This window comes from Hypanus sabinus, chromosome 11 (assembly GCF_030144855.1).
Source record: "Hypanus sabinus isolate sHypSab1 chromosome 11, sHypSab1.hap1, whole genome shotgun sequence".
Taxonomy (NCBI): Eukaryota; Metazoa; Chordata; class Chondrichthyes; order Myliobatiformes; family Dasyatidae; genus Hypanus; species Hypanus sabinus.
Window position 1 is genome coordinate 103,235,687 of NC_082716.1, and position 20,814 is coordinate 103,256,500.

Consider the following 20,814-nt stretch of genomic DNA (forward strand, 5'->3'; position numbering starts at 1 on the left):
GATCCCACAGCACTGTGTACAGTCGGGGTGATCCCTGTCACTGGGACCAGTGTAGATCCAGTGCACTGTGTACAGTTGGGGTGATCCCTGTCACTGGGACCAGTGTAGATCCCACAGCACTGTGTACAGTCGGGGTGATCCCTGTCACTGGGACCAGTGTAGATATCACAGCGCTGTGTACAGTCGGGTGATCCCTGTCACTGGGACCAGTGTAGATCCCACAGCACTGTGTACAATTGGGGTTATCCCTGTCACTGAAACCAGTGTAGATCCCACAGCGCTGTGTACAGTCGGGGTGATCCCTGTCACTTGGACCAGTGTAGATCCCACAGCACTGTGTACAGTCGGGGTGATCCCTGTCACTGGGACCAGTGTAGATCCCACAGCGCTGTGTACAGTCGGGGCGATCCCTGTCACTGGGACCAGTGTAGATCCCACAGCGCTGTGTACAGTCGGGGTGATCCCTGTCACTGGGACCAGTGTAGATCCCACAGCGCTGTGTACAGTCGGGGTTATCCCTGTCACTGGGACCAGTGTAGTTTACACTGTGCAGTGTACAGTCGGGGTGATCCCTGTCACTGAGACCAGTGTAGATCCCACAGCACCGTGTACAGTAGGGGTGATCCCTGTCACTGGGACCAGTGTAGATCCCACAGCACTGTGTACTGTCGGGGTGATCCCTGTCACTGGGACCAGTGTAGATCCCACAGCGCTGTGTACAGTCGGGGTGATCCCAGTCACTGGGACCAGTGTAGATCCCACAGCGCTGTGTACAGTCAGGGTGATCCCAGTCACTGGGACCAGTGTAGATCCCACAGCGCTGTGTACTGTCGGGGTGATCCCTGTCACTGGGACCAGTGTAGATCCCACAGCGCTGTGTACAGTCAGGGTGATCCCTGTCCCTAGGACCAATGTAGATCCCACAGCGCTGTGTACAATCGGGGTGATCCCAGTCACTGGGACCAGTGTAGATCCAGTGCACTGTGTACAGTTGGGGTGATCCCTGTCACTGGGACCAGTGTAGATCCCACAGCACTGTGTACAGTCGGGGTGATCCCTGTCACTGGGACCAGTGTAGATCCAGTGCACTGTGTACAGTCGGGTGATCCCTGTCACTGGGACCAGTGTAGATCCCACAGAGCTGTGTACAGTCGGGGTGATCCCTGTCACTGGGACCAGTGTAGATATCACAGCGCTGTGTACAGTCGGGTGATCCCTGTCACTGGGACCAGTGTAGATCCCACAGCATTGTGTACAATTGGGGTTATCCCTGTCACTGAGACCAGTGTAGATCCCACAGCGCTGTGTACAGTTGGGGTGATCCCTGTCACTGAGACCAGTGTAGATCCCACAGCACTGTGTACAGTCGGGGTGATCCCTGTCACTGGGACCAGTGTAGATCCACAGCGCTGTGTATAGTCAGGGAGATCCCTGTCACTGAGACCAGTGTAGATCCACAGCGCTGTGTACAGTCAGGGAGATCCCTGTCACTGAGACCAGTGTAGATCCACAGCGCTGTGTACAGTCAGGGTGATCCCTGTCACTGGGACCAGTGTAGATCCCACAGCGCTGTGTACAGTCGGGTGATCCCTGTCACGGGGACCAGTGTAGATCCCACGGCGCTGTGTACTGTCGGGGTGATCCCTGTCGCTGGGACCAGTGTAGATCCCGCAGCGCTGGGTACAGTCGGGGTGATCCCTGTCACTGGGACCAGTGTAGATCCCACAGCGCTGGGTACAGTCGGAGTGATCCCTGTCACTGGGACCAGTGTAGATCCCACAGCACCGTGTACAGTCGGGGTGATCCATCACTGGGACCAGTGTAGATCCCACAGCACTGTGTACTGTCGGGGTGATCCCTGTCACTAGGACCAGTGTAGATCCCACAGCACTGTGTACAGTCGGGGTGATTCCTGTCACAGAGACCAGTGTAGATCCCACAGCACTGTGTACAGTCAGGGGGATCCCTGTCACTAGGACCAATGTAGATCCCACAGCGCTGTGAACAGTCGGGGTGATCCCAGTCACTGGGACCAGTGTAGATCCAGTGCACTGTGTACAATTGGGGTGATCCCTGTCACTGGGACCAGTGTAGATCCCACAGCACTGTGTACAGTCGGGGTGATCCCTGTCACTGGGACCAGTGTAGATCCAGTGCACTGTGTACAGTTGGGGTGATCCCTGTCACTGGGACCAGTGTAGATCCCACAGCACTGTGTACAGTCGGGGTGATCCCTGTCACTGGGACCAGTGTAGATATCACAGCGCTGTGTACAGTCGGGTGATCCCTGTCACTTGGACCAGTGTAGATCCCACAGCACTGTGTACAATTGGGGTTATCCCTGTCACTGAAACCAGTGTAGATCCCACAGCGCTGTGTACAGTCGGGGTGATCCCTGTCACTTGGACCAGTGTAGATCCCACAGCACTGTGTACAGTCGGGGTGATCCCTGTCACTGGGACCAGTGTAGATCCCACAGCGCTGTGTACAGTCGGGGCGATCCCTGTCACTGGGACCAGTGTAGATCCCACAGCGCTGTGTACAGTCGGGGTGATCCCTGTCACTGGGACCAGTGTAGGTCCCACAGCGCTGTGTACAGTCGGGGTGATCCCTGTCACTGGGACCAGTGTAGTTTACACTGTGCAGTGTACAGTCGGGGTGATCCCTGTCACTGAGACCAGTGTAGATCCCACAGCACCGTGTACAGTAGGGGTGATCCCTGTCACTGGGACCAGTGTAGATCCCACAGCACTGTGTACTGTCGGGGTGATCCCTGTCACTGGGACCAGTGTAGATCCCACAGCGCTGTGTACAGTCGGGGTGATCCCAGTCACTGGGATCAGTGTAGATCCCACAGCGCTGTGTACAGTCAGGGTGATCCCAGTCACTGGGACCAGTGTAGATCCCACAGCGCTGTGTACTGTCGGGGTGATCCCTGTCACTGGGACCAGTGTAGATCCCACAGCGCTGTGTACAGTCAGGGTGATCCCTGTCCCTAGGACCAATGTAGATCCCACAGCGCTGTGTACAATCGGGGTGATCCCAGTCACTGGGACCAGTGTAGATCCAGTGCACTGTGTACAGTTGGGGTGATCCCTGTCACTGGGACCAGTGTAGATCCCACAGCACTGTGTACAGTCGGGGTGATCCCTGTCACTGGGACCAGTGTAGATCCAGTGCACTGTGTACAGTCGGGTGATCCCTGTCACTGGGACCAGTGTAGATCCCACAGAGCTGTGTACAGTCGGGGTGATCCCTGTCACTGGGACCAGTGTAGATATCACAGCGCTGTGTACAGTCGGGTGATCCCTGTCACTGGGACCAGTGTAGATCCCACAGCATTGTGTACAATTGGGGTTATCCCTGTCACTGAGACCAGTGTAGATCCCACAGCGCTGTGTACAGTTGGGGTGATCCCTGTCACTGAGACCAGTGTAGATCCCACTGCACTGTGTACAGTCGGGGTGATCCCTGTCACTGGGACCAGTGTAGATCCACAGCGCTGTGTATAGTCAGGGAGATCCCTGTCACTGAGACCAGTGTAGATCCACAGCGCTGTGTACAGTCAGGGAGATCCCTGTCACTGAGACCAGTGTATATCCACAGCGCTGTGTACAGTCAGGGTGATCCCTGTCACTGGGACCAGTGTAGATCCCACAGCGCTGTGTACAGTCGGGTGATCCCTGTCACGGGGACCAGTGTAGATCCCACGGCGCTGTGTACTGTCGGGGTGATCCCTGTCGCTGGGACCAGTGTAGATCCCGCAGCGCTGGGTACAGTCGGGGTGATCCCTGTCACTGGGACCAGTGTAGATCCCACAGCGCTGGGTACAGTCGGAGTGATCCCTGTCACTGGGACCAGTGTAGATCCCACAGCACCGTGTACAGTCGGGGTGATCCATCACTGGGACCAGTGTAGATCCCACAGCACTGTGTACTGTCGGGGTGATCCCTGTCACTAGGACCAGTGTAGATCCCACAGCACTGTGTACAGTCGGGGTGATTCCTGTCACAGAGACCAGTGTAGATCCCACAGCACTGTGTACAGTCAGGGGGATCCCTGTCACTGGGACCAGTGTAGATCCCACAGCTCTGTGTATTGTCGGGGTGATCTCTGTCACTAAGACCAATGTAGATTACACTGTGCAGTGTACAGTCGGTGTGATCCCTGTCACTGGGACCAGTGTAGATCCCACAGCACTGTGTACTGTCGGGGTGATCCCTGTCACTAGGACCAATGTAGATCCCACAGCGTTGTGTACAGTCGGGGTGATCCCTGTCACTGGGACCAGTGTAGATCCCACAGCGCTGTGTACAGTCAGGGTGATCCCTGTCACTGGGACCAGTGTAGATCCCACAGCGCTGTGTACAGTCGGGGTGATCCCTGTCACTAGGACCAGTGTAGATCCCACAGCACTGTGTACAGTCGGGGTGATCCCTTTCACTGGGACCAGGTACCACAGCGCTGTGTACAGTCGGGGTGATCCCTGTCACTGGGACCAGTGTAGATCCCACAGCGCTGTGTACAGTCGGGGTGATCCCTGTCACTGGGACCAGTGTAGATCCCACAGCGCTGTGTACAGTCGGGGTGATCCCTGTCACTGGGACCAGTGTAGATCCACAGCGCTGTGTATAGTCAGGGGAGATCCCTGTCACTGAGACCAGTGTAGATCCACAGCGCTGTGTACAGTCAGGGAGATCCCTGTCACTGAGACCAGTGTAGATCCCACAGCGCTGTGTACAGTCGGGTGATCCCTGTCACGGGGACCAGTGTAGATCCCACGGTGCTGTGTACTGTCGGGGTGATCCCTGTCGCTGGGACCAGTGTAGATCCCGCAGCGCTGGGTACAGTCGGGGTGATCCCTGTCACTGGGACCAGTGTAGATCCCACAGCGCTGGGTACAGTCGGAGTGATCCCTGTCACTGGGACCAGTATAGATCCCACAGCACCGTGTACAGTCGGGGTGATCCATCACTGGGACCAGTGTAGATCCCACAGCACTGTGTACTGTCGGGGTGATCCCTGTCACTAGGACCAGTGTAGATCCCACAGCACTGTGTACAGTCGGGGTGATTCCTGTCACAGAGACCAGTGTAGATCCCACAGCACTGTGTACAGTCAGGGGGATCCCTGTCACTAGGACCAATGTAGATCCCACAGCGCTGTGAACAGTCGGGGTGATCCCAGTCACTGGGACCAGTGTAGATCCAGTGCACTGTGTACAATTGGGGTGATCCCTGTCACTGGGACCAGTGTAGATCCCACAGCACTGTGTACAGTCGGGGTGATCCCTGTCACTGGTACCAGTGTAGATCCAGTGCACTGTGTACAGTTGGGGTGATCCCTGTCACTGGGACCAGTGTAGATCCCACAGCACTGTGTACAGTCGGGGTGATCCCTGTCACTGGGACCAGTGTAGATATCACAGCGCTGTGTACAGTCGGGTGATCCCTGTCACTGGGACCAGTGTAGATCCCACAGCACTGTGTACAATTGGGGTTATCCCTGTCACTGAAACCAGTGTAGATCCCACAGCGCTGTGTACAGTCGGGGTGATCCCTGTCACTTGGACCAGTGTAGATCCCACAGCACTGTGTACAGTCGGGGTGATCCCTGTCACTGGGACCAGTGTAGATCCCACAGCGCTGTGTACAGTCGGGGCGATCCCTGTCACTGGGACCAGTGTAGATCCCACAGCGCTGTGTACAGTCGGGGTGATCCCTGTCACTGGGACCAGTGTAGGTCCCACAGCGCTGTGTACAGTCGGGGTGATCCCTGTCACTGGGACCAGTGTAGTTTACACTGTGCAGTGTACAGTCGGGGTGATCCCTGTCACTGAGACCAGTGTAGATCCCACAGCACCGTGTACAGTAGGGGTGATCCCTGTCACTGGGACCAGTGTAGATCCCACAGCACTGTGTACTGTCGGGGTGATCCCTGTCACTGGGACCAGTGTAGATCCCACAGCGCTGTGTACAGTCGGGGTGATCCCAGTCACTGGGATCAGTGTAGATCCCACAGCGCTGTGTACAGTCAGGGTGATCCCAGTCACTGGGACCAGTGTAGATCCCACAGCGCTGTGTACTGTCGGGGTGGTCCCTGTCACTGGGACCAGTGTAGATCCCACAGCGCTGTGTACAGTCAGGGTGATCCCTGTCCCTAGGACCAATGTAGATCCCACAGCGCTGTGTACAATCGGGGTGATCCCAGTCACTGGGACCAGTGTAGATCCAGTGCACTGTGTACAGTTGGGGGTGATCCCTGTCACTGGGACCAGTGTAGATCCCACAGCACTGTGTACAGTCGGGGTGATCCCTGTCACTGGGACCAGTGTAGATCCAGTGCACTGTGTACAGTCGGGTGATCCCTGTCACTGGGACCAGTGTAGATCCCACAGAGCTGTGTACAGTCGGGGTGATCCCTGTCACTGGGACCAGTGTAGATATCACAGCGCTGTGTACAGTCGGGTGATCCCTGTCACTGGGACCAGGTGTAGATCCCACAGCATTGTGTACAATTGGGGTTATCCCTGTCACTGAGACCAGTGTAGATCCCACAGCGCTGTGTACAGTTGGGGTGATCCCTGTCACTGAGACCAGTGTAGATCCCACAGCACTGTGTACAGTCGGGGTGATCCCTGTCACTGGGACCAGTGTAGATCCACAGCGCTGTGTATAGTCAGGGAGATCCCTGTCACTGAGACCAGTGTAGATCCACAGCGCTGTGTACAGTCAGGGAGATCCCTGTCACTGAGACCAGTGTAGATCCACAGCGCTGTGTACAGTCAGGGTGATCCCTGTCACTGGGACCAGTGTAGATCCCACAGCGCTGTGTACAGTCGGGTGATCCCTGTCACGGGGACCAGTGTAGATCCCACGGCGCTGTGTACTGTCGGGGTGATCCCTGTCGCTGGGACCAGTGTAGATCCCGCAGCGCTGGGTACAGTCGGGGTGATCCCTGTCCACTGGGACCAGTGTAGATCCCACAGCGCTGGGTACAGTCGGAGTGATCCTTGTCACTGGGACCAGTGTAGATCCCACAGCACCGTGTACAGTCGGGGTGATCCATCACTGGGACCAGTGTAGATCCCACAGCACTGGTGTACTGTCGGGGTGATCCCTGTCACTAGGACCAGTGTAGATCCCACAGCACTGTGTACAGTCGGGGTGATTCCTGTCACAGAGACCAGTGTAGATCCCACAGCACTGTGTACAGTCAGGGGGATCCCTGTCACTGGGACCAGTGTAGATCCCACAGCGCTGTGTATTGTCGGGGTGATCTCTGTCACTAAGACCAATGTAGATTACACTGTGCAGTGTACAGTCGGTGTGATCCCTGTCACTGGGACCAGTGTAGATCCCACAGCACTGTGTACTGTCGGGGTGATCCCTGTCACTAGGACCAATGTAGATCCCACAGCGTTGTGTACAGTCGGGGTGATCCCTGTCACTGGGACCAGTGTAGATCCCACAGCGCTGTGTACAGTCAGGGTGATCCCTGTCACTGGGACCAGTGTAGATCCCACAGCGCTGTGTACAGTCGGGGTGATCCCTGTCACTAGGACCAGTGTAGATCCCACAGCGCTGTGTACAGTCGGGGTGATCCCTGTCACTGGGACCAGTGTAGATCCCACAGCGCTGTGTACAGTCGGGGTGATCCCTGTCACTGGGACCAGTGTAGATCCCACAGCGCTGTGTACAGTCGGGTGATCCCTGTCACTGGGACCAGTGTAGATCCCACAGCGCTGTGTACAGTCGGGGTGATCCCTGTCACTCGGACCAGTGTAGATCCACAGCACTGTGTACATTCGGGGTGATCCCTGTCACTGAGACCAGTGTAGATCCCACAGCACTGTGTACTGTCGGGGTGATCCCTGTCACTAGGACCAGTGTAGATCCCACAGCGCTGTGTACAGTCAGGGTGATCCCTGTCCCTAGGACCAATGTAGATCCCACAGCGCTGTGTACAGTCGGGGTGATCCCAGTCACTGGGACCAGTGTAGATCCAGTGCACTGTGTACAGTTGGGGTGATCCCTGTCACTGGGACCAGTGTAGATCCCACAGCACTGTGTACAGTCGGGGTGATCCCTGTCACTGGGACCAGTGTAGATCCAGTGCACTGTGTACAGTCGGGTGATCCCTGTCACTGGGACCAGTGTAGATCCCACAGCGCTGTGTACAGTCGGGGTGATCCCTGTCACTGGGACCAGTGTAGATATCACAGCGCTGTGTACAGTCGGGTGATCCCTGTCACTGGGACCAGTGTAGATCCCACAGCATTGTGTACAATTGGGGTTATCCCTGTCACTGAGACCAGTGTAGATCCCACAGCGCTGTGTACAGTTGGGGTGATCCCTGTCACTGAGACCAGTGTAGATCCCACAGCACTGTGTACAGTCGGGGTGATCCCTGTCACTGGGACCAGTGTAGATCCACAGCGCTGTGTATAGTCAGGGAGATCCCTGTCACTGAGACCAGTGTAGATCCACAGCGCTGTGTACAGTCAGGGAGATCCCTGTCACTGAGACCAGTGTAGATCCACAGCGCTGTGTACAGTCAGGGAGATCCCTGTCACTGGGACCAGTGTAGATCCACAGCGCTGTGTACAGTCAGGGTGATCCCTGTCACTGGGACCAGTGTAGATCCCACGGCGCTGTGTACTGTCGGGGTGATCCCTGTCGCTGGGACCAGTGTAGATCCCGCAGCGCTGGGTACAGTCGGGGTGATCCCTGTCACTGGGACCAGTGTAGATCCCACAGCGCTGGGTACAGTCGGAGTGATCCCTGTCACTGGGACCAGTGTAGATCCCACAGCACCGTGTACAGTCGGGGTGATCCATCACTGGGACCAGTGTAGATCCCACAGCACTGTGTACTGTCGGGGTGATCCCTGTCACTAGGACCAGTGTAGATCCCACAGCACTGTGTACAGTCGGGGTGATTCCTGTCACTGAGACCAGTGTAGATCCCACAGCGCTGTGTACAGTCGGGGTGATCCCAGTCACTGGGACCAGTGTAGATCCCACAGCGCTGTGTACAGTCAGGGTGATCCCTGTCACTAGGACCAGTGTAGATCCCACAGCGCTGTGTACAGTTGGGGTGATCCCAGTCACTGGGACCAGTGTAGATCCCACAGCGCTGTGTACTGTCGGGGTGATCCCTGTCACTGGGACCAGTGTAGATCCCACAGCGGTGTGTACAGTCAGGGTGATCTCTGTCACTAGGACCAATGTAGATCCCACAGCGCTGTGAACAGTCGGGGTGATCCCAGTCACTGGGACCAGTGTAGATCCAGTGCACTGTGTACAGTCGGGGTGATCCCTGTCACTGGGACCAGTGTAGATCCCACAGCACTGTGTACAGTCGGGGTGATCCCTGTCACTGAGACCAGTGTAGATCCCACAGCGGTGTGTACAGTCGGTGTGATCCCTGTCACTGGTACCAGTGTAGATCCCACAGCACTGTGTACAGTCGGGGTGATCCCTGTCACTGGGACCAGTGTAGATCCCACAGCGCTGTGTACAGTCGGGGTGATCCCTGTCACTGGGACCAGTGTAGATCCCACAGCGCTGTGTACAGTCGGGGTGATCCCTGTCACTCGGACCAGTGTAGATCCCACAGCACTGTGTACATTCGGGGTGATCCCTGTCACTGAGACCAGTGTAGATCCCACAGCACTGTGTACTGTCGGGGTGATCCCTGTCACTAGGACCAGTGTAGATCCCACAGCACTGTGTACAGTCGGGGTGATCCCTGTCACTTGGACCAGTGTAGATCCCACAGCACCGTGTACAGTCGGGGTGATCCCAGTCACTGGGACCAGTGTAGATCCCACAGCGCTGTGTACAGTCGGGGTGATCCCAGTCACTGGGACCAGTGTAGTTTACACTGTGCAGTGTACAGTCGGGGTGATCCCTGTCACTGAGACCAGTGTAGATCCCACAGCACCGTGTACAGTCGGGGTGATCCCTGTCACTGGGACCAGTGTAGATCCCACAGCACTGTGTACTGTCGGGGTGATCCCTGTCACTGGGACCAGTGTAGATCCCACAGCGCTGTGTACAGTCGGGGTGATCCCAGTCACTGGGACCAGTGTAGATCCCGCAGCGCTGTGTACAGTCAGGGTGATCCCTGTCACTAGGACCAGTGTAGATCCCACAGCGCTGTGTACAGTCGGGTGATCCCAGTCACTGGGACCAGTGTAGATCCCACAGCGCTGTGTACTGTCGGGGTGATCACTGTCACTGGGACCAGTGTAGATCCCACAGCGCTGTGTACAGTCAGGGTGATCCCTGTCCCTAGGACCAATGTAGATCCCACAGCGCTGTGTACAGTCGGGGTGATCCCAGTCACTGGGACCAGTGTAGATCCAGTGCACTGTGTACAGTTGGGGTGATCCCTGTCACTGGGACCAGTGTAGATCCCACAGCACTGTGTACAGTCGGGGTGATCCCTGTCACTGGGACCAGTGTAGATCCAGTGCACTGTGTACAGTCGGGTGATCCCTGTCACTGGGACCAGTGTAGATCCCACAGCGCTGTGTACAGTCGGGGTGATCCCTGTCACTGGGACCAGTGTAGATATCACAGCGCTGTGTACAGTCGGGTGATCCCTGTCACTGGGACCAGTGTAGATCCCACAGCATTGTGTACAATTGGGGTTATCCCTGTCACTGAGACCAGTGTAGATCCCACAGCGCTGTGTACAGTTGGGGTGATCCCTGTCACTGAGACCAGTGTAGATCCCACAGCACTGTGTACAGTCGGGGTGATCCCTGTCACTGGGACCAGTGTAGATCCACAGCGCTGTGTATAGTCAGGGAGATCCCTGTCACTGAGACCAGTGTAGATCCACAGCGCTGTGTACAGTCAGGGAGATCCCTGTCACTGAGACCAGTGTAGATCCACAGCGCTGTGTACAGTCAGGGTGATCCCTGTCACTGGGACCAGTGTAGATCCCACAGCGCTGTGTACAGTCGGGTGATCCCTGTCACGGGGACCAGTGTAGATCCCACGGCGCTGTGTACTGTCGGGGTGATCCCTGTCGCTGGGACCAGTGTAGATCCCGCAGCGCTGGGTACAGTCGGGGTGATCCCTGTCACTGGGACCAGTGTAGATCCCACAGCGCTGGGTACAGTCGGAGTGATCCCTGTCACTGAGACCAGTGTAGATCCCACAGCACCGTGTACAGTCGGGGTGATCCATCACTGGGACCAGTGTAGATCCCACAGCCCTGTGTACTGTCGGGGTGATCCCTGTCACTAGGACCAGTGTAGATCCCACAGCACTGTGTACAGTCGGGGTGATTCCTGTCACTGAGACCAGTGTAGATCCCACAGCACTGTGTACAGTCAGGGGGATCCCTGTCACTGGGACCAGTGTAGATCCCACAGCGCTGTGTATTGTCGGGGTGATCTCTGTCACTAGGACCAATGTAGATTACACTGTGCAGTGTACAGTCGGTGTGATCCCTGTCACTGGGACCAGTGTAGATCCCACAGCACTGTGTACTGTCGGGGTGATCCCTGTCACTGGGACCAGTGTAAATCCCACAGCGCTGTGTACAGTCGGGGTGATCCCTGTCACTGGGACCAGTGTAGATCCCACAGCACTGTGTACAGTCGGGGTGATCCCTGTCACTGAGACCAGTGTAGATCCCACAGCACTGTGTACTGTCGGGGTAATCCCTGTCACTAGGACCAGTGTAGATCCCACAGCACTGTGTACAGTCGGGGTGATCCCTGTCACCTGGACCAGTGTAGATCCCACAGCACTGTGTACAGTCGGGGTGATCCCTGTCACTGGGACCAGTGTAGATCCCACAGCGCTGTGTACATTCGGGGTGATCCCTGTCACTGGGACCAGTGTACATCCCACAGCGCTGTGTACAGTCGGGGTGATCCCTGTCACTGGGACCAGTGTAGATCCCACAGCGCTGTGTACAGTCGGGGTGATCCCTGTCACTGGGACCAGTGTAGATTACACTGTGCAGTGTACAGTCGGGGTGATCCCTGTCACTGAGACCAGTGTAGATCCCACAGCACCGTGTATAGTCGGGGTGACCCCTGTCACTGGGACCAGTGTAGATCCCACAGCACTGTGTACTGTCGGGGTGATCCCTGTCACTGGGACCAGTGTAGATCCCACAGCGCTGTGTACAGTCGGGGTGATCCCAGTCACTGGGACCAGTGTAGATCCCACAGCGCTGTGTACAGTCGGGGTGATCCCAGTCACTGGGACCAGTGTAGATCCCACAGCGCTGTGTACAGTCAGGGTGATCCCTGTCACTAGGACCAGTGTACATCCCACAGCGCTGTGTACAGTTGGGGTGATCCCAGTCACTGGGACCAGTGTAGATCCCACAGCGCTGTGTACTGTCGGGGTGATCCCTGTCACTGGGACCAGTGTAGATCCCACAGCGGTGTGTACAGTCAGGGTGATCTCTGTCACTAGGACCAATGTAGATCCCACAGCGCTGTGAACAGTCGGGGTGATCCCAGTCACTGGGACCAGTGTAGATCCAGTGCACTGTGTACAATTGGGGTGATCCCTGTCACTGGGACCAGTGTAGATCCCACAGCACTGTGTACAGTCGGGGTGATCCCTGTCACTGGGACCAGTGTAGATCCAGTGCACTGTGTACAGTTGGGGTGATCCCTGTCACTGGGACCAGTGTAGATCCCACAGCACTGTGTACAGTCGGGGTGATCCCTGTCACTGGGACCAGTGTAGATATCACAGCGCTGTGTACAGTCGGGTGATCCCTGTCACTGGGACCAGTGTAGATCCCACAGCACTGTGTACAATTGGGGTTATCCCTGTCACTGAAACCAGTGTAGATCCCACAGCGCTGTGTACAGTCGGGGTGATCCCTGTCACTTGGACCAGTGTAGATCCCACAGCACTGTGTACAGTCGGGGTGATCCCTGTCACTGGGACCAGTGTAGATCCCACAGCGCTGTGTACAGTCGGGGCGATCCCTGTCACTGGGACCAGTGTAGATCCCACAGCGCTGTGTACAGTCGGGGTGATCCCTGTCACTGGGACCAGTGTAGATCCCACAGCGCTGTGTACAGTCGGGGTTATCCCTGTCACTGGGACCAGTGTAGTTTACACTGTGCAGTGTACAGTCGGGGTGATCCCTGTCACTGAGACCAGTGTAGATCCCACAGCACCGTGTACAGTAGGGGTGATCCCTGTCACTGGGACCAGTGTAGATCCCACAGCACTGTGTACTGTCGGGGTGATCCCTGTCACTGGGACCAGTGTAGATCCCACAGCGCTGTGTACAGTCGGGGTGATCCCAGTCACTGGGACCAGTGTAGATCCCACAGCGCTGTGTACAGTCAGGGTGATCCCAGTCACTGGGACCAGTGTAGATCCCACAGCGCTGTGTACTGTCGGGGTGATCCCTGTCACTGGGACCAGTGTAGATCCCACAGCGCTGTGTACAGTCAGGGTGATCCCTGTCCCTAGGACCAATGTAGATCCCACAGCGCTGTGTACAATCGGGGTGATCCCAGTCACTGGGACCAGTGTAGATCCAGTGCACTGTGTACAGTTGGGGTGATCCCTGTCACTGGGACCAGTGTAGATCCCACAGCACTGTGTACAGTCGGGGTGATCCCTGTCACTGGGACCAGTGTAGATCCAGTGCACTGTGTACAGTCGGGTGATCCCTGTCACTGGGACCAGTGTAGATCCCACAGAGCTGTGTACAGTCGGGGTGATCCCTGTCACTGGGACCAGTGTAGATATCACAGCGCTGTGTACAGTCGGGTGATCCCTGTCACTGGGACCAGTGTAGATCCCACAGCATTGTGTACAATTGGGGTTATCCCTGTCACTGAGACCAGTGTAGATCCCACAGCGCTGTGTACAGTTGGGGTGATCCCTGTCACTGAGACCAGTGTAGATCCCACAGCACTGTGTACAGTCGGGGTGATCCCTGTCACTGGGACCAGTGTAGATCCACAGCGCTGTGTATAGTCAGGGAGATCCCTGTCACTGAGACCAGTGTAGATCCACAGCGCTGTGTACAGTCAGGGAGATCCCTGTCACTGAGACCAGTGTAGATCCACAGCGCTGTGTACAGTCAGGGTGATCCCTGTCACTGGGACCAGTGTAGATCCCACAGCGCTGTGTACAGTCGGGTGATCCCTGTCACGGGGACCAGTGTAGATCCCACGGCGCTGTGTACTGTCGGGGTGATCCCTGTCGCTGGGACCAGTGTAGATCCCGCAGCGCTGGGTACAGTCGGGGTGATCCCTGTCACTGGGACCAGTGTAGGTCCCACAGCGCTGGGTACAGTCGGAGTGATCCCTGTCACTGGGACCAGTGTAGATCCCACAGCACCGTGTACAGTCGGGGTGATCCATCACTGGGACCAGTGTAGATCCCACAGCACTGTGTACTGTCGGGGTGATCCCTGTCACTAGGACCAGTGTAGATCCCACAGCACTGTGTACAGTCGGGGTGATTCCTGTCACAGAGACCAGTGTAGATCCCACAGCACTGTGTACAGTCAGGGGGATCCCTGTCACTAGGACCAATGTAGATCCCACAGCGCTGTGAACAGTCGGGGTGATCCCAGTCACTGGGACCAGTGTAGATCCAGTGCACTGTGTACAATTGGGGTGATCCCTGTCACTGGGACCAGTGTAGATCCCACAGCACTGTGTACAGTCGGGGTGATCCCTGTCACTGGGACCAGTGTAGATCCAGTGCACTGTGTACAGTTGGGGTGATCCCTGTCACTGGGACCAGTGTAGATCCCACAGCACTGTGTACAGTCGGGGTGATCCCTGTCACTGGGACCAGTGTAGATATCACAGCGCTGTGTACAGTCGGGTGATCCCTGTCACTTGGACCAGTGTAGATCCCACAGCACTGTGTACAATTGGGGTTATCCCTGTCACTGAAACCAGTGTAGATCCCACAGCGCTGTGTACAGTCGGGGTGATCCCTGTCACTTGGACCAGTGTAGATCCCACAGCACTGTGTACAGTCGGGGTGATCCCTGTCACTGGGACCAGTGTAGATCCCACAGCGCTGTGTACAGTCGGGGCGATCCCTGTCACTGGGACCAGTGTAGATCCCACAGCGCTGTGTACAGTCGGGGTGATCCCTGTCACTGGGACCAGTGTAGGTCCCACAGCGCTGTGTACAGTCGGGGTGATCCCTGTCACTGGGACCAGTGTAGTTTACACTGTGCAGTGTACAGTCGGGGTGATCCCTGTCACTGAGACCAGTGTAGATCCCACAGCACCGTGTACAGTAGGGGTGATCCCTGTCACTGGGACCAGTGTAGATCCCACAGCACTGTGTACTGTCGGGGTGATCCCTGTCACTGGGACCAGTGTAGATCCCACAGCGCTGTGTACAGTCGGGGTGATCCCAGTCACTGGGATCAGTGTAGATCCCACAGCGCTGTGTACAGTCAGGGTGATCCCAGTCACTGGGACCAGTGTAGATCCCACAGCGCTGTGTACTGTCGGGGTGATCCCTGTCACTGGGACCAGTGTAGATCCCACAGCGCTGTGTACAGTCAGGGTGATCCCTGTCCCTAGGACCAATGTAGATCCCACAGCGCTGTGTACAATCGGGGTGATCCCAGTCACTGGGACCAGTGTAGATCCAGTGCACTGTGTACAGTTGGGGTGATCCCTGTCACTGGGACCAGTGTAGATCCCACAGCACTGTGTACAGTCGGGGTGATCCCTGTCACTGGGACCAGTGTAGATCCAGTGCACTGTGTACAGTCGGGTGATCCCTGTCACTGGGACCAGTGTAGATCCCACAGAGCTGTGTACAGTCGGGGTGATCCCTGTCACTGGGACCAGTGTAGATATCACAGCGCTGTGTACAGTCGGGTGATCCCTGTCACTGGGACCAGTGTAGATCCCACAGCATTGTGTACAATTGGGGTTATCCCTGTCACTGAGACCAGTGTAGATCCCACAGCGCTGTGTACAGTTGGGGTGATCCCTGTCACTGAGACCAGTGTAGATCCCACTGCACTGTGTACAGTCGGGGTGATCCCTGTCACTGGGACCAGTGTAGATCCACAGCGCTGTGTATAGTCAGGGAGATCCCTGTCACTGAGACCAGTGTAGATCCACAGCGCTGTGTACAGTCAGGGAGATCCCTGTCACTGAGACCAGTGTATATCCACAGCGCTGTGTACAGTCAGGGTGATCCCTGTCACTGGGACCAGTGTAGATCCCACAGCGCTGTGTACAGTCGGGTGATCCCTGTCACGGGGACCAGTGTAGATCCCACGGCGCTGTGTACTGTCGGGGTGATCCCTGTCGCTGGGACCAGTGTAGATCCCGCAGCGCTGGGTACAGTCGGGGTGATCCCTGTCACTGGGACCAGTGTAGATCCCACAGCGCTGGGTACAGTCGGAGTGATCCCTGTCACTGGGACCAGTGTAGATCCCACAGCACCGTGTACAGTCGGGGTGATCCATCACTGGGACCAGTGTAGATCCCACAGCACTGTGTACTGTCGGGGTGATCCCTGTCACTAGGACCAGTGTAGATCCCACAGCACTGTGTACAGTCGGGGTGATTCCTGTCACAGAGACCAGTGTAGATCCCACAGCACTGTGTACAGTCAGGGGGATCCCTGTCACTGGGACCAGTGTAGATCCCACAGCTCTGTGTATTGTCGGGGTGATCTCTGTCACTAAGACCAATGTAGATTACACTGTGCAGTGTACAGTCGGTGTGATCCCTGTCACTGGGACCAGTGTAGATCCCACAGCACTGTGTACTGTCAGGGTGATCCCTGTCACTAGGACCAATGTAGATCCCACAGCGTTGTGTACAGTCGGGGTGATCCCTGTCACTGGGACCAGTGTAGATCCCACAGCGCTGTGTACAGTCAGGGTGATCCCTGTCACTGGGACCAGTGTAGATCCCACAGCGCTGTGTACAGTCGGGGTGATCCCTGTCACTAGGACCAGTGTAGATCCCACAGCACTGTGTACAGTCGGGGTGATCCCTTTCACTGGGACCAGGTACCACAGCGCTGTGTACAGTCGGGGTGATCCCTGTCACTGGGACCAGTGTAGATCCCACAGCGCTGTGTACAGTCGGGGTGATCCCTGTCACTGGGACCAGTGTAGATCCCACAGCGCTGTGTACAGTCGGGGTGATCCCTGTCACTGGGACCAGTGTAGATCCACAGCGCTGTGTATAGTCAGGGAGATCCCTGTCACTGAGACCAGTGTAGATCCACAGCGCTGTGTACAGTCAGGGAGATCCCTGTCACTGAGACCAGTGTAGATCCCACAGCGCTGTGTACAGTCGGGTGATCCCTGTCACGGGGACCAGTGTAGATCCCACGGTGCTGTGTACTGTCGGGGTGATCCCTGTCGCTGGGACCAGTGTAGATCCCGCAGCGCTGGGTACAGTCGGGGTGATCCCTGTCACTGGGACCAGTGTAGATCCCACAGCGCTGGGTACAGTCGGAGTGATCCCTGTCACTGGGACCAGTATAGATCCCACAGCACCGTGTACAGTCGGGGTGATCCATCACTGGGACCAGTGTAGATCCCACAACACTGTGTACTGTCGGGGTGATCCCTGTCACTAGGACCAGTGTAGATCCCACAGCACTGTGTACAGTCGGGGTGATTCCTGTCACAGAGACCAGTGTAGATCCCACAGCACTGTGTACAGTCAGGGGGATCCCTGTCACTAGGACCAATGTAGATCCCACAGCGCTGTGAACAGTCGGGGTGATCCCAGTCACTGGGACCAGTGTAGATCCAGTGCACTGTGTACAATTGGGGTGATCCCTGTCACTGGGACCAGTGTAGATCCCACAGCACTGTGTACAGTCGGGGTGATCCCTGTCACTGGTACCAGTGTAGATCCAGTGCACTGTGTACAGTTGGGGTGATCCCTGTCACTGGGACCAGTGTAGATCCCACAGCACTGTGTACAGTCGGGGTGATCCCTGTCACTGGGACCAGTGTAGATATCACAGCGCTGTGTACAGTCGGGTGATCCCTGTCACTGGGACCAGTGTAGATCCCACAGCACTGTGTACAATTGGGGTTATCCCTGTCACTGAAACCAGTGTAGATCCCACAGCGCTGTGTACAGTCGGGGTGATCCCTGTCACTTGGACCAGTGTAGATCCCACAGCACTGTGTACAGTCGGGGTGATCCCTGTCACTGGGACCAGTGTAGATCCCACAGCGCTGTGTACAGTCGGGGCGATCCCTGTCACTGGGACCAGTGTAGATCCCACAGCGCTGTGTACAGTCGGGGTGATCCCTGTCACTGGGACCAGTGTAGGTCCCACAGCGCTGTGTACAGTCGGGGTGATCCCTGTCACTGGGACCAGTGTAGTTTACACTGTGCAGTGTACAGTCGGGGTGATCCCTGTCACTGAGACCAGTGTAGATCCCACAGCACCGTGTACAGTAGGGGTGATCCCTGTCACTGGGACCAGTGTAGATCCCACAGCACTGTGTACTGTCGGGGTGATCCCTGTCACTGGGACCAGTGTAGATCCCACAGCGCTGTGTACAGTCGGGGTGATCCCAGTCACTGGGATCAGTGTAGATCCCACAGCGCTGTGTACAGTCAGGGTGATCCCAGTCACTGGGACCAGTGTAGATCCCACAGCGCTGTGTACTGTCGGGGTGATCCCTGTCACTGGGACCAGTGTAGATCCCACAGCGCTGTGTACAGTCAGGGTGATCCCTGTCCCTAGGACCAATGTAGATCCCACAGCGCTGTGTACAATCGGGGTGATCCCAGTCACTGGGACCAGTGTAGATCCAGTGCACTGTGTACAGTTGGGGTGATCCCTGTCACTGGGACCAGTGTAGATCCCACAGCACTGTGTACAGTCGGGGTGATCCCTGTCACTGGGACCAGTGTAGATCCAGTGCACTGTGTACAGTCGGGTGATCCCTGTCACTGGGACCAGTGTAGATCCCACAGAGCTGTGTACAGTCGGGGTGATCCCTGTCACTGGGACCAGTGTAGATATCACAGCGCTGTGTACAGTCGGGTGATCCCTGTCACTGGGACCAGTGTAGATCCCACAGCATTGTGTACAATTGGGGTTATCCCTGTCACTGAGACCAGTGTAGATCCCACAGCGCTGTGTACAGTTGGGGTGATCCCTGTCACTGAGACCAGTGTAGATCCCACAGCACTGTGTACAGTCGGGGTGATCCCTGTCACTGGGACCAGTGTAGATCCACAGCGCTGTGTATAGTCAGGGAGATCCCTGTCACTGAGACCAGTGTAGATCCACAGCGCTGTGTACAGTCAGGGAGATCCCTGTCACTGAGACCAGTGTAGATCCACAGCGCTGTGTACAGTCAGGGTGATCCCTGTCACTGGGACCAGTGTAGATCCCACAGCGCTGTGTACAGTCGGGTGATCCCTGTCACGGGGACCAGTGTAGATCCCACGGCGCTGTGTACTGTCGGGGTGATCCCTGTCGCTGGGACCAGTGTAGATCCCGCAGCGCTGGGTACAGTCGGGGTGATCCCTGTCACTGGGACCAGTGTAGATCCCACAGCGCTGGGTACAGTCGGAGTGATCCCTGTCACTGGGACCAGTGTAGATCCCACAGCACCGTGTACAGTCGGGGTGATCCATCACTGGGACCAGTGTAGATCCCACAGCACTGTGTACTGTCGGGGTGATCCCTGTCACTAGGACCAGTGTAGATCCCACAGCACTGTGTACAGTCGGGGTGATTCCTGTCACAGAGACCAGTGTAGATCCCACAGCACTGTGTACAGTCAGGGGGATCCCTGTCACTGGGACCAGTGTAGATCCCACAGCTCTGTGTATTGTCGGGGTGATCTCTGTCACTAAGACCAATGTAGATTACACTGTGCAGTGTACAGTCGGTGTGATCCCTGTCACTGGGACCAGTGTAGATCCCACAGCACTGTGTACTGTCGGGGTGATCCCTGTCACTAGGACCAATGTAGATCCCACAGCGTTGTGTACAGTCGGGGTGATCCCTGTCACTGGGACCAGTGTAGATCCCACAGCGCTGTGTACTGTCGGGGTGATCCCTGTCACTGGGACCAGTGTAGATCCCACAGCGCTGTGTACAGTCAGGGTGATCCCTGTCCCTAGGACCAATGTAGATCCCACAGCGCTGTGTACAATCGGGGTGATCCCAGTCACTGGGACCAGTGTAGATCCAGTGCACTGTGTACAGTTGGGGTGATCCCTGTCACTGGGACCAGTGTAGATCCCACAGCACTGTGTACAGTCGGGGTGATCCCTGTCACTGGGACCAGTGTAGATCCAGTGCACTGTGTACAGTCGGGTGATCCCTGTCACTGGGACCAGTGTAGATCCCACAGAGCTGTGTACAGTCGGGGTGATCCCTGTCACTGGGACCAGTGTAGATATCACAGCGCTGTGTACAGTCGGGTGATCCCTGTCACTGGGACCAGTGTAGATCCCACAGCATTGTGTACAATTGGGGTTATCCCTGTCACTGAGACCAGTGTAGATCCCACAGCGCTGTGTACAGTTGGGGTGATCCCTGTCACTGAGACCAGTGTAGATCCCACAGCACTGTGTACAGTCGGGGTGATCCCTGTCACTGGGACCAGTGTAGATCCACAGCGCTGTGTATAGTCAGGGAGATCCCTGTCACTGAGACCAGTGTAGATCCACAGCGCTGTGTACAGTCAGGGAGATCCCTGTCACTGAGACCAGTGTAGATCCACAGCGCTGTGTACAGTCAGGGTGATCCCTGTCACTGGGACCAGTGTAGATCCCACAGCGCTGTGTACAGTCGGGTGATCCCTGTCA